We start from the raw sequence: 12,124 nt of genomic DNA, 5'->3' as shown, positions 1-12,124 counted from the left end.
AGGCTGAATGGCTCTTCTTTCTTGCTCAAGCAGTCGAGTGATCTCATACGGTATCTCTTCATCATCCTCCTCATCTTCGGCTTCATATACACGGAATTCAAAATTTGGAGGAACCGTAGGGTCACTGTGTTCAGCGGGTTTATTATGGTTCAATCTGCATAATATGATTGGGATGATTTTAGAAAAATGTTTTTCATGCAGGTTTTGAAATTAATAAGAAAATAACGATGTTTTGGTTTTTTCTGGCATTACCATTATTTCCAAGAAAAAAGGCACTAAAAAAAGTAAAAAAAAAAAAAACGAAGAGTCGCGGAAAAAACATGCCCTTACAAAGACTTCACTTTCGCCTTGGGCAGAGCGAAAGGATTGTTATTTTGAAAACAAGGAAAAGCATGAGCAACAAGACACATTACATGGAAGCATGCATGACTAAAGGAATATCAACGGCCTCCCAATTTCTCACAGTGCCTCCTGGTACCACAAACACAGGCACATCACTACTCTCAGCAGCATCTTCGGCAATAGCGTTGACAAACCCAGCACTATAGAAAGTTCCTGTTGAAACGCCCGAGGTCGGGAAGAAGCCGAGGCCCTCTCTGCGCTTATTCTCCAAAATTTGTATCACTTTGCCCCAGCCAGCAGCCTGCCCTTCTTGAACAGCTTTCTGGGCGTCTTTCAATGAAGCCATAGTAGCACTAGCTCTCTGGGGTTCTGCACCTTCAACAGTCAAGACTTGAAATGACGTCCCTTCAGCGGACCCTGCTTCAACACAAGAGAAAGTTGACACTTGGCTAACCAGATACGCTTCTTCACCATGTGTTATACCCTAATTTTGGACCTAAAAATACTTGTTCAAAATTTTCTTTCATCTTTGATCTATGTCTATTATTCTTAAAGAATTGCCAATTTGTTATTGTTTACACTGACATTTTACTCTGCTTTATCTCTCAACTTAGCTTTACAAATCTTTTCAACTGTGTATTTGTCCATGTTTTCTTGCATTTCAAGTCATTTGAATTTGTCTCTGATCAATTGTATCTTTCTCTGCATTTTATTTCAATATTGTTTGCAAAACTCATGGAAAAGGGTATTTTAGTCATTTCCTGCATTGAAACTCATTTTAGTCATTGAAAATTGTTGGGTCTTTTCAATTGGTTTGTATAAGTCCATGTTTCAATCTCATATCAAAATCCATTTCAAAAATTGCATTTGAAGTCATTTTAAGTCAGTTTAGCCCCTAGGGTTATTTTAGTCATTTCCTGTGTTAAGATTTCTTTTAATCTTTAAAAATTGTCTCTGAGTCTTTTAGTTTGCTTGTATAAACTCTTGCTTTGATTCCCTGATAAAAAACCATTTTAAAAATTGCATCTGAGACGTTTTGAGTCATTTTAGTCCCTAGGGGCATTTTGGTCATTTCACACGAAATTTTGGCAGAGAGAGGTTACTTTGAAGTACCTCATTTAAGTAATTGGTTCTTTTTAGTCCGTTTTGTTATTTTTAATCGTTTCACTTTACGTTATTTTCAATTTACGTTTTTTACCAATTTTAGTTAATTTTTTACATTTTAGTTCTTGTAGTCTTGTTATTTGCAATTTGGTCCTCTATTTGTTCATTTTGCAGATTTTTTTGTCCAAAAGTTAGTTATGCCACGTGGCAGCATGTTATTGGTCCAGCACTCACATGTGTCAGCTATAAAAGCCCAGTCATGGTCAACATCACAATCAGATTTTTTCAGGTCCCAATAATTGAGAGCCACGTCACTAACAGGTTAGGGTTTCTCTCTCTCTCTCTTCAATTCGGATAAAACTCCACAAAAATCACAGAAAATTTCATGAATATTCAAGAACATTCTTGAAACATTCATCATCTTCAACCTCCAGAAATAGGCAATTTCAATAGAATCATCCACAAAACTCATCAATCATCACAAATCCGTCCAAATCCATCTCAACACCGCCGCAACCATCATCCCCAAACAGTGATTCGTTTCAAGCCGTAAATCAAAACGCAACAACAACAACAATACCAGAATAGAACGTGAAGAAGCAAGGCCGTTTCAATCGTTTGAGGAGCAAGTCGAAGCCGAATACAACAACAACAACAATACCAGAACAGAACGTAAAGAAGCAAGGCCGTTTCAACCGTTTGAGGAGCAAGTCGAAGCCGAATTAGTGAAAGAAGGAGAAGCTCAAGCTGAACGCATAACAGAGGTAAATCGTCACTTCTTCCTTTTCTTTCATTTTATTTCTTTGCAAATCCGAACTTCTAAGCTTCATACATGTTTGTAACGTGTAGATCGGCGTAGATCGAAGGTTTCAAGAACATTTTCTTTCAAAATTTGTTTTAAAAGTTAAAAAATCGTAGAAACCGTAGGGTTTTCCCTCGATCTATGACGATTTACGTGTTTCTGGTGTTTGTAAGGCTCGTATTCACGTTTAATCGTGAAATCCGAGCATTTTGTTGTAAGTTTGGGTTCAATCGGAGCGGCTTAGGGTTTAGGACCGTTGGAGTTCGTCGGAGACGATGAAGTTTCCGACGGAACTTTGCAGTTTTCGGCCAGGCTTCATCATCTCCGGCGTGAGTTCTTGCAGAAACGGTGAGCTAGAGAGAGAACGAGTGAGATGAAGAGAGAGAATGGAAAGAGAAGAGTGATCTGGACCGGTATGTTTAGGTTTATATAGACAACTGAACCGGACCGGCCCAAAATCGGTCCATTCCCCTGCGTTCTCCACCGTAGGATCTAGGTTTGATCCGCATGGATCAATCCTACGGTCCCTGAGTGATCTGAGTTGAGTTTTGGGTCTTAGGTTTGGGCCTGGGCTTTGTTTCATTATTTCTTTCGTTTTTCCTGTTTTTTTCTTGCTTTTCACATACTGTATTTTGATTTTGGAACCCCTGATCGTGCTCAATATGCTTTGAAAATTCTATAAAATTTTACACATGTTCTTGATATTTTTTGTGATGTTTTTGTGCTTTTTGTTTACTGGAAAGTTTGATAAAAAAAAATGTGGATGTATTTTCTTGTTTTATTTCTTAGATTTTATGTGGAAAACTTGTGAAAGTTGCTTGATTCTAATTCCAATTTCTTGATAAATGTTTGTGATCTACACCATATGATTTTGTGAAGTTTTGGCTACTGTTTGTATGTGTTTTTGCTACATGTGTGTGAATTTTGCTTAATTGCCTGATTTGCATGTTATGTTGTGAATAAATAATGCAAATATGTCTAAATTCACTTTAAAATGTCAAGTTCATCATGTTGTCTTGATTCTCATTCTAAAACCTGAGTTTATGCCTTTGAAAAATGTGTTGAATTGTGAGGATTATAAGCCATATGATTCTTGCATTTTTGTGGTTGAATTTTAGCTATGTTTTGCATTATTTTGGCTTTGTTTTGTGATTAATTTCTATGCTTTTGTTATGATATCTTACTTGCTTTATTTTTCTTGATATTATCATATGCTACTAACCTCTTTTGTTTCATGTTTCATACATCTCATAAGCATCTCATCTCCATTTTGCTTCTTGTCATTTAAATTCATGTAATACTTAGTATGTAAAACTTAGGGATTTTGTAATATTCTTCTTATACTTTTAATTTCTTGCAAGACCATAGAATGTAACTAGGGCATGATGTAAAGGACAATGGACTCTAATGATGTACACCGACACAAGCACCGACACATGCACACACATCACATGGATATTTTAGATGTATGTTTAGGGAATGTATGTTTAGATGTATGCTTAGGAATCGCGATACTTAGAAAAATCCTTTTTCCAAAAAATATGAACAACATCACTCAAATCTTTTTCCTAATAAACTTTGGGATCCAAATTCCCATTGATTTTCCCTTTCTTTTCTTAAATAAAATCTTAATGAATTTTAATCATACTTTGACTTTCTTTTGCAAAATAACTAATTCAACCTCACAATTTCACAATCTTATGCCCTTGAGGCCTCTCTCTCTCATTCTTCAAATTCCAATTTTCAAACTTAAAATCAACCAACAAAAACAAAAACATTTTTGGAAGAGAACTACAATGGATTTGATCCCTTAAAAGGGTACGTAGGCAAGGAAACAATATTCCTTCAATTCAAATAAAACAAAAATTCAAACACTTTCTCGTCCCTCCAATTCTTGACTTAGTAAATTCTTAGGTGTAAATATCATTTTTCAAATAGCATTCAAGAATAAAGCGCGCGCTTAGAAAGTAAAGACGGTTCCTATAGGATACTATAGTCGTTATGGGTGCCTAACACCTTCCCGTAGCGAAAACAACTCCCGGACCTCGATTCTCAAGCATTTTGCTTATTCTTTCCCTTCCCAAGAAAAAATGAGATATCAAAGGTTAAAAAGGTTCAAACGTAATCAATGTTTGACACCCGAAAACCAAGATAAAACACTATGCACAGTGACAAGCTTACCATTCCTCACAAACTTGAGCTTTTGATGCAGAGTGGAAGTTACTGCCCCAGCATCGTGAATCCACGGTCTTCCGAGGAGGCAACTGTAAGAGGCGTTGATGTCCATGATTTGAAAAGTGACCTGGAACGTCTCCGGTCCAATGGTAATTGGCAGATCTACCTCTCCAAGAACATCTTTACGAGATCCGTCAAAAGCCTTAACCAAATAGCTACTCCCCCTCAGAGAAATTCCATGATGACTCAACTGTCTCAGTGTAGACTCAGGCATTACATTTTAGGACGATCCAGTGTCCACCAGCATGTTGGATATCATGTCAGACTTACAGTGCACTGAGATATGCAAAGCTAAGTTGTGGTATTTCCCTGCTTCGGGGAGTTCATCGTCACCAAACCACAAGTTATTACAAGCAGTAATGTTACCCACTATCCCATCGAACTGATCCACGGAGACTTTATGATCGACATAGGCTTGTTCCAGCACTTTCATGAACACTTTCTTGTGAGCTTCTGAGCTCAGGAGTAAAGACAAGATGGATATTTTTGATGGTGTTTGCAGCAGTTGGTCTACAATCTTATAATCGCTCTTTTTGATGATCCTCAAAATCTCGTCCAGATTAGACTCTTCAATAGACTGGCCCGATGGGCTGGCATTCTTGTCAACAGGAGGAGCAACCGGTGGAGTTACTGTGGCAGCAGGTGTAACGACCTTCTTCTGGAACAAGGGTGGACGGACCCTTCCACTTCTCAGAGTTGTAGTTTCTTCAGCAATGTTACCAACCGCAGCTGGGGATACCAGAGGCACTTCTACCCCATTCTCAATCATGGTCGCATCATACTTGTAAGGGATTGCCTTAGTAGAGGCATAAGATACCGGGCCAGGTAGCCTGATCACCAAGGGTTCAACATTCCTCGTCTGAGGCACACTCCTGGCAGGAGAATCATGAAACACTGGCACAATCACACAAAAATCGCTGGCAATCAAGTGTTTGTTGTCCATTAGACTCTGTATATCACCCTGTACGGTACAACAACCCATAGGATTCTGAAGACACTCTGAACAGGAAGCATGATCGTGATTAAATAAGGAAGCTTGGCACAGTTTGACATGTAGCGGCACCAAAGGAGTAGCAACATTACGGACATCTAAAGTGGGAGCCTCTCGAGGAACCCGAGATGTTCCAACTTTATCAACAGCCTCAATCATGTTAACAGCTGCATGGTCTGGAAGTGGATTGTCAAGAACGTGTGGGACATTATTTTCAAAAGTCAATCGTCCTCTGTCTATTAGATCCTTTACAACGTACTTCAAAGCATAGCACCCTTCGACATCGTGGCCCTGAGCGCCCTGATGGAATTCACATCTGAGATCCTGTCGGAACCTGGGAGGCAATGGCGTAGGCGGAGGCTTTCCTGGTCTGGTGACGCAATGTCCTTTAGCAAGTAGAGTTGGGAGCAGAACAGCATACCGCATTGGTATTGGTGGAAAATAAGGCCTGGGCCGAGGGCCCTGTTGTTGCGGAGGTTGTTGTTGAGCAGGAGGCTGCTGTTGTACCTGCTGAGCAATGGCATTAACGGGTACTGGTGGTTGACCCGGTGGCAGAGGATATTGCTGGTAGAATGGTGGGAAGAAAGGATGTTGAGAGTACTGCATATATTGGTAGGGTAGGGGTAACTGAGCAACATTAATAGGAGCAACAGCAGCTGTGGACTGGTTACCGGATACCATCCCTACTTCAAATTCCTTCTTCTTATGGCGGCTGTTACCATACTTCTTTGGCGCACTAGCTGAGGACTCACCTTTTTCAAGAATAATGATGTCTTCTCTGACAGCCTCCTCTAGACGAGTTCCCATAGTAACCATGTCGGAGAAATTATTTGGTGCAGAGACTATCATTCTTTCAACATATTCCTTCTTCAAAGTTTTCAGGAATGTCTGTGTCAGTTCTTCCTCATCAAGCCGAGGAGAAATACGGGCGGCTGCCCCTCTCCATCTCTGAGCATATTCACGGAAGGTTTCGTTTGACTTCTAAGACAAAGACTTAAGAGAATCCCTATTCGGCTTCAAGCGGGTGTTGAACTCATAATGATTCTCAAAAGCAGCAGCGAGTTCCTTAAAAGTATGGATATTGTCTTTACTCAAGCCAGTGTACCAGTCTGCCGCATCTTCTGTCAGGCTATCCTGGAAGCAGTGGATCATCAGCGCATCATTGTCTGCGTAATTGGCCATCTTCCGGACGTACCGAATGACATGGCTATGTGGACAAGAAGATCCATTGTATTTGTCAAAATCTGGCACTTTGAACTTCTTAGGAACCTCAAATCGGGATACCAGGCATAGATCACGAGCCTTAGCAGAAACACCGTTCCCACGACTAGCTTTGACCTCGCGGAGCTCTCCAGCTAGCTCTCTTAACTGTTTTTTCATAGCCTCCATTATGGGGTCCTGTCCACGCGGAGTGTCAACATCGATTACCTGTTGCACAGTGTGCACAACAGGATCGGTAACAACAGTAGTCACTTGAGGCATAGAGGTATATGTAGAAGCAAAAGTTGTTGCAGGAATCTGTCCTTGATTAGCAATACCAGAAATACCAGCCGCAGTATTAGGAGCATAGAAAGCTGAGAGTCCATAAGGGCGCCCATTGGGCATAACAAACCGAGCATCAGAAGCCACTGTGGACAATGGGATGGATGGAATCATTTCAGTAGTAGCTGGGACAGATATGGCCGGTTGTTCTTGTGCAGCCATCAGAGCAGACATAGCGTCATGAGCCTTAGCCAAGTCTTCTTTCATAGCAGCCAATTCGGCACGGAGCTGAGCATTTTCTTCTTCAAAGTTAGCCATGTTTCTTTTCTTGTACAATCTTGTCTGATGAACTCTAGCTGGTTGGTGAATCTTACGAGCATGAGCCACCTTTCAGACTGTGGCGGAAAAACCAGGAGGCAATGAGTACCAGGGAAGTTTTTTGTGACCAATGAATGCATATGATGCATGAGATGTGTAAATGCATATGCAAAAAAGACTCTTTTTGTGTTATCGAATGGTTTTAGACAAATTAGAAATTCGTAAACATTACTAAACAACTGAAACATTATAACCAGACGAAACACGCAAACATCACAAGGTCTTACAAGATAATTCCCTTTGAAATGCTAAGCCAAGGGATAGACTTTGAAATGTAAAACAACATGAACAAAAACTGGAAACAACAACAGGAAACAGAAATCCTCAAGCATAGGAAGTGGAAGGATCATCCTCAGACTCAGACTCAGACTCGTAGCTGCAATATCGGGCATAGAAGTTACGGGCCCCCCTAGCCCTCTTGGAATCCCTCATTAGAAACTCATACTTTTCTTCAATTTCCTTTCTAGCCTTAGCCAACTCCTTCTTCAACATCAAAACCTCATGAGTCTTCTGTTCATCTTTTCCATCCAAAGTCATGATCAGATTCTCAGCCTCATAGTATCTAGTCTTCCACTGATGCTTCTCTTGGCTCTCCATAGCTAGATGCTCTTGATACATCTCCTGAGTAGGCAGAGGTAGAGGTAAAGGCATGGTTGGAATAGATGCGGACACATATCTCATGGCGGGGTAAGGCATGCCAATCTTCTCAGCCTGGTTTATTACCCATTGAGTATAGGCCTCATGAGCAATACCGGATCTCACACCCATATGCTTCACATCTTTCTTCCGAATCTTGGACCAAGCCTCTATGAAATCTTCTCTTATTCTTGTAGGAGCATTAGTGTAATGGAAGAAATAAGGGGATGTAGCAAGATAGATGGGCTCCTCTTTCATCGGGAAACCAAATTGTCGCAAGGCGAGCTACGGGTTATAGTTGATTCCACCCCGGGTACCAAGATGAGGTACATTAAGAAACTTCCCACCACCGAAGATAATTTCTTTGACTCTAGCGGCGGGAGTGAGCCAAACCACTTCATTAGGAGTAAGAGCCATAATCCGCTATGAAATAGTCCAATTCTCTGGATTATCATGGAAAGACTTCGGAAGGTGCGAAATAAACCACCTATATAGGAGAGGTATACAGCAAAGAATGTATCCACGACCCTTGCCAGAACGATCGTGAATAGCATGGTATGTGTCAGCCAGCAAAGTAGGAACCGGATTCTTGGAGCGGAAGATCATAATAGCATTCATATCCACGAAGTCATCAAGATTTGGAAAGAGGATAAGCCCATAGATGAGTAGTGCAAGAATAGCCTCAAGAGTGTCCTGACAAGTGGTTTTGAGATTGGCTTTCTCAAGTAGATACTTCGAAGTGAATCCTTGGATGTGATCCTTAGTGACAAGATTCTTGGAAACATCGGAGGTCTTGAGATAGAGATCACGGGCAATAACCAAAGGAGTAGGAGGATGCTCAAGTCCCGCGAAAGGTGTCCCTTTGGCAATAGATAGATCCATCAAGTAAGAATAAGCCTCAAGTGTGGGCACCAACTGAAAGTCGGGAAAAGTGAAGCACCGATAGTCCCGATCATAAAACTGCACTAGAGTGTGTACAAGCTTCTCATCCACATTAGTCCGGAGAAGAGTAAGTAAGTCCCCGTAACGACGTCGGAAACCGGTCGGATCCTTGACCTTGAGTGCCAAATCTCTCAAACTAGCCAAATCCATTTCCTTGAACTTGTAGGACTTGGTCTTCCCCATTCCTACAATGTTTACAAATTCAATTTGTCTAAGCCCTTCAATAAATGCATGAAAAAAGGTTTATGCATGTATGCATGATCACATTCAAGTACGGAGAAATCATGGAGGGTTGAGATTCAAAGTCAAGGAGTCATGGGTGGACACGGTGTCCGGTGAAACTAGGGCTTTGGATAATAGTAACCGGGTTCTACAAAAGGTTCCCAAGTCACAACCTCTCTGACGTATATCATGGTGCCACGAGACAAACACTCGCTCCATGATTATCCGTAAGAAGGTTTAACTTGAGTGTAGTATCGCGTGACGACTAAAACTCGAGACAAACACTCGGTTTAGCCTCCGCACTACATCCTAGAAAATGGCCATGGATGGGTTCGGTTATCTACAGTTCATAGCGTCATAGAACAATTGGAAGCAAAATGCCTAAACGCGACAACACGCGCCGACAACATCACCCCCAAAATGCCTCAGCTATGTGGGATTGATCGCATAATCCAATACACAAGGCAACCCTCGGAATGAATTGTCGATTATATCCCCCCTAAATCCTAAGTTCACTCAGCCCGGGTGTAGGGCTTTAATATTCTCACCTCCACACGTTTGTAAGAATTTAAACATTTATTCACATAAGAAAGCAAATAAAAGAATCAAGTAAAAAACAAAAGCGCAAGCGTAAAAATAAAGACTAGGCGTAACTCTCGAATCTCCCCAGTGAAGTCGCCAGCTGTTTTATCTTGGTTTTTCGGGTGTCAAACATTGATTAAGTTTGAACCTTTTTAACCTTTGATATCTCATTTTTTCTTGGGAAGGGAAAAATAAGAAAAACCCTTGAGAATCGAGGTTCGGGAGTTGTTTTCGTCATGGGAAGGTGTTAGGCACCCATAACGACTATAGTATCCTATAGGAACCGTCTTTACTTTCTACACGCGCGCTTTATTTTTAAATGCTATTTGAAAGTGTTATTTACACCTAAGGGTTTGCTAGGTTAATAATTGGAGGGAGAAGAAAGTGTTTGAATTTTTGTTTTATTGGACTTGGAGAAGTTTTGACTTCTTTCCTACATACCCTTTTAAGGGATCAAACTCCATGTAGTTCTCTTCCAAAAAATGTTTTGTTTTTGTTGGTTGATTTTAATTTTGAAAACGGAATTTTGAAGAATAAGAGAGAGAGGCCTCAAGGGCATAAGATTTGGAAAATGTGAGGTGGAATTAGTTATTTTGCAAAAAAAGGTCTAAGTATGATTAAAATTCATTAAGGTTTTTGTTTAAGAAAATAAAGGGAAAATTCAATGGGATTTTGATCCCAAGGTTTCTTTGGAAAATTATTTGAGTGAAGTTGTTCACATTTTTTGGAAAAGAGAATTTTCTAAGTATCGTGATCCCTAAGCATACATCTAAAGCATATATTCCCTAAGCATACATCTAAAGTATCCATGTGATGTGCGTGCATGTGTCGGTGTACATCATTAGAGTCCATTGTCCATTACATAGGCCCTAGTTTACATGCTATGGTCTTGCAAGAATTTAAATTGCATAAAATAAAGTAAAAAAACCTAGGTTATACATGCTAAGTCTTGGCAAAATTTAAAGTGCAAGAAATAAAAGCTAAGAATATAAGATAGAGGATGAGATGCTTATGGAATGTATGAAACAAGAAGTAGAAGGTTAGTAGCACAAAGTGTAATATGGTGAAACATATAAGCAAGTAAACATCACAAAAAAGTTCAAAATACACCAAAAATAAAGGTAAAATATACCTAAAATTTGACCACAAAAGCAAAGCCAATACATGCTTTCTAGTCCTTACATCATGATAATTTTTTCAAAGGTTTTATTTCAATCATAATCATGAGAATTAGGAGAAAGTATCAAGCCAAGAATTATGACACATTTTTAAGCATATCTTGCACTTATTTTCAGAAACAATATTCACATAACTTGTAACACAAGACACTAACAAAAATGCAATCACAAACACTAAAAATAGCATCCAATCAGGGATAAAACACATCACAAAATTGTATATCAAGTACCAATATCAAGTTGACAAAATATCATAGCAAAACCTAGAGAGAATTCACAAGAATTTAACAAAGAAATCAAACAAATCACAAGAGACATCACATATATTATTTTTTATCAAATTTCATCATGCAAAAATATCACAAAACATCAAGAAAATTATCAAGAATTCATAGAAATTTATTAGGAATTTTTGCACAAAATTTTGACATGCAGAGGGTGTAAAAAACAGGATCCAGTGGTGTGCATAGCAAAGAAATGAAGGAAAGAGAAACAGACAAAGTCCAGGCCCAAAACGCGTTGAACCAGAGCCACAGGATTGATCCAGATGGATCAACCCTAGATCTGATGGCCTAGGATGGAGGAGAGTTGAACCAGGAGTGAACTGGACCGGTTCAGGCGCCTATATAAGCCTATAGGCGCCGGTCCAGTTCATTTCCACTTCTTCTTTCTCTCTATCACAAATCTAGTGAGATGTGCTCTCACCTCTCTCTAAAACTCACCGTCGGAGAAGGTCGGAGAAGATGACCGGAAGAGGCTCCGGTACGGTGGTTCGCCGGTGGCGCCACCACGCTGGAGTCTTTCTGAACTCTTTTTTTCAAAAATTTTACATGATTCTTCTCGTCTTCTTCTCCTCTTTATGGTTTTGAGGTTACTTTTGTGAAATTGTGATTAAAACGGAGTAGATACGGGTTTAAACTTACGGTTTTTTCAAGAACTTTTCGGTTTTGAATCTTTTTCACATATGTTTTCCAGAAACCACCGATCTACTTCGATCTATCTTCGTTGATGTTTTTGAAGAGAAACTGAGAAGGTTTACGTGTTTACCTGTGGTATAATTTGGAGATTTGAAAGAGAAGACGAAAGAAACTTCTTGAATCCTTTTCTGATCTTCTGGTGAATGCTTCGTTGTTGTTTCAAACCGAAAATAAATCGGTGAACACGTTCCTCTTTTTCTCTGGTTCAATTCGAATTCAATCCCTCTTCTTCTCTGCCTCACCAAATCCTTCG

General features: G+C 39.9%; 1 pseudogene; it reads right to left on the bottom strand.

Moving 5' to 3' along the window:
- Nucleotides 1-409: 409 nt before the first annotated feature.
- Nucleotides 410-7,274, bottom strand: LOC146929606 (uncharacterized; annotated as a pseudogene).
- Between the last annotated feature and the right edge of the window lie 4,850 nt (nt 7,275-12,124).

The sequence above is a fragment of the Medicago sativa genome, chromosome 4 (assembly GCF_051527215.1).
Source record: "Medicago sativa cultivar Bolivia chromosome 4, Bolivia_mono, whole genome shotgun sequence".
Taxonomy (NCBI): Eukaryota; Viridiplantae; Streptophyta; class Magnoliopsida; order Fabales; family Fabaceae; genus Medicago; species Medicago sativa.
The sequence above is the reverse complement of the archived record's forward strand: the minus strand, read 5'-3'. Positions and strand labels throughout refer to the sequence as shown.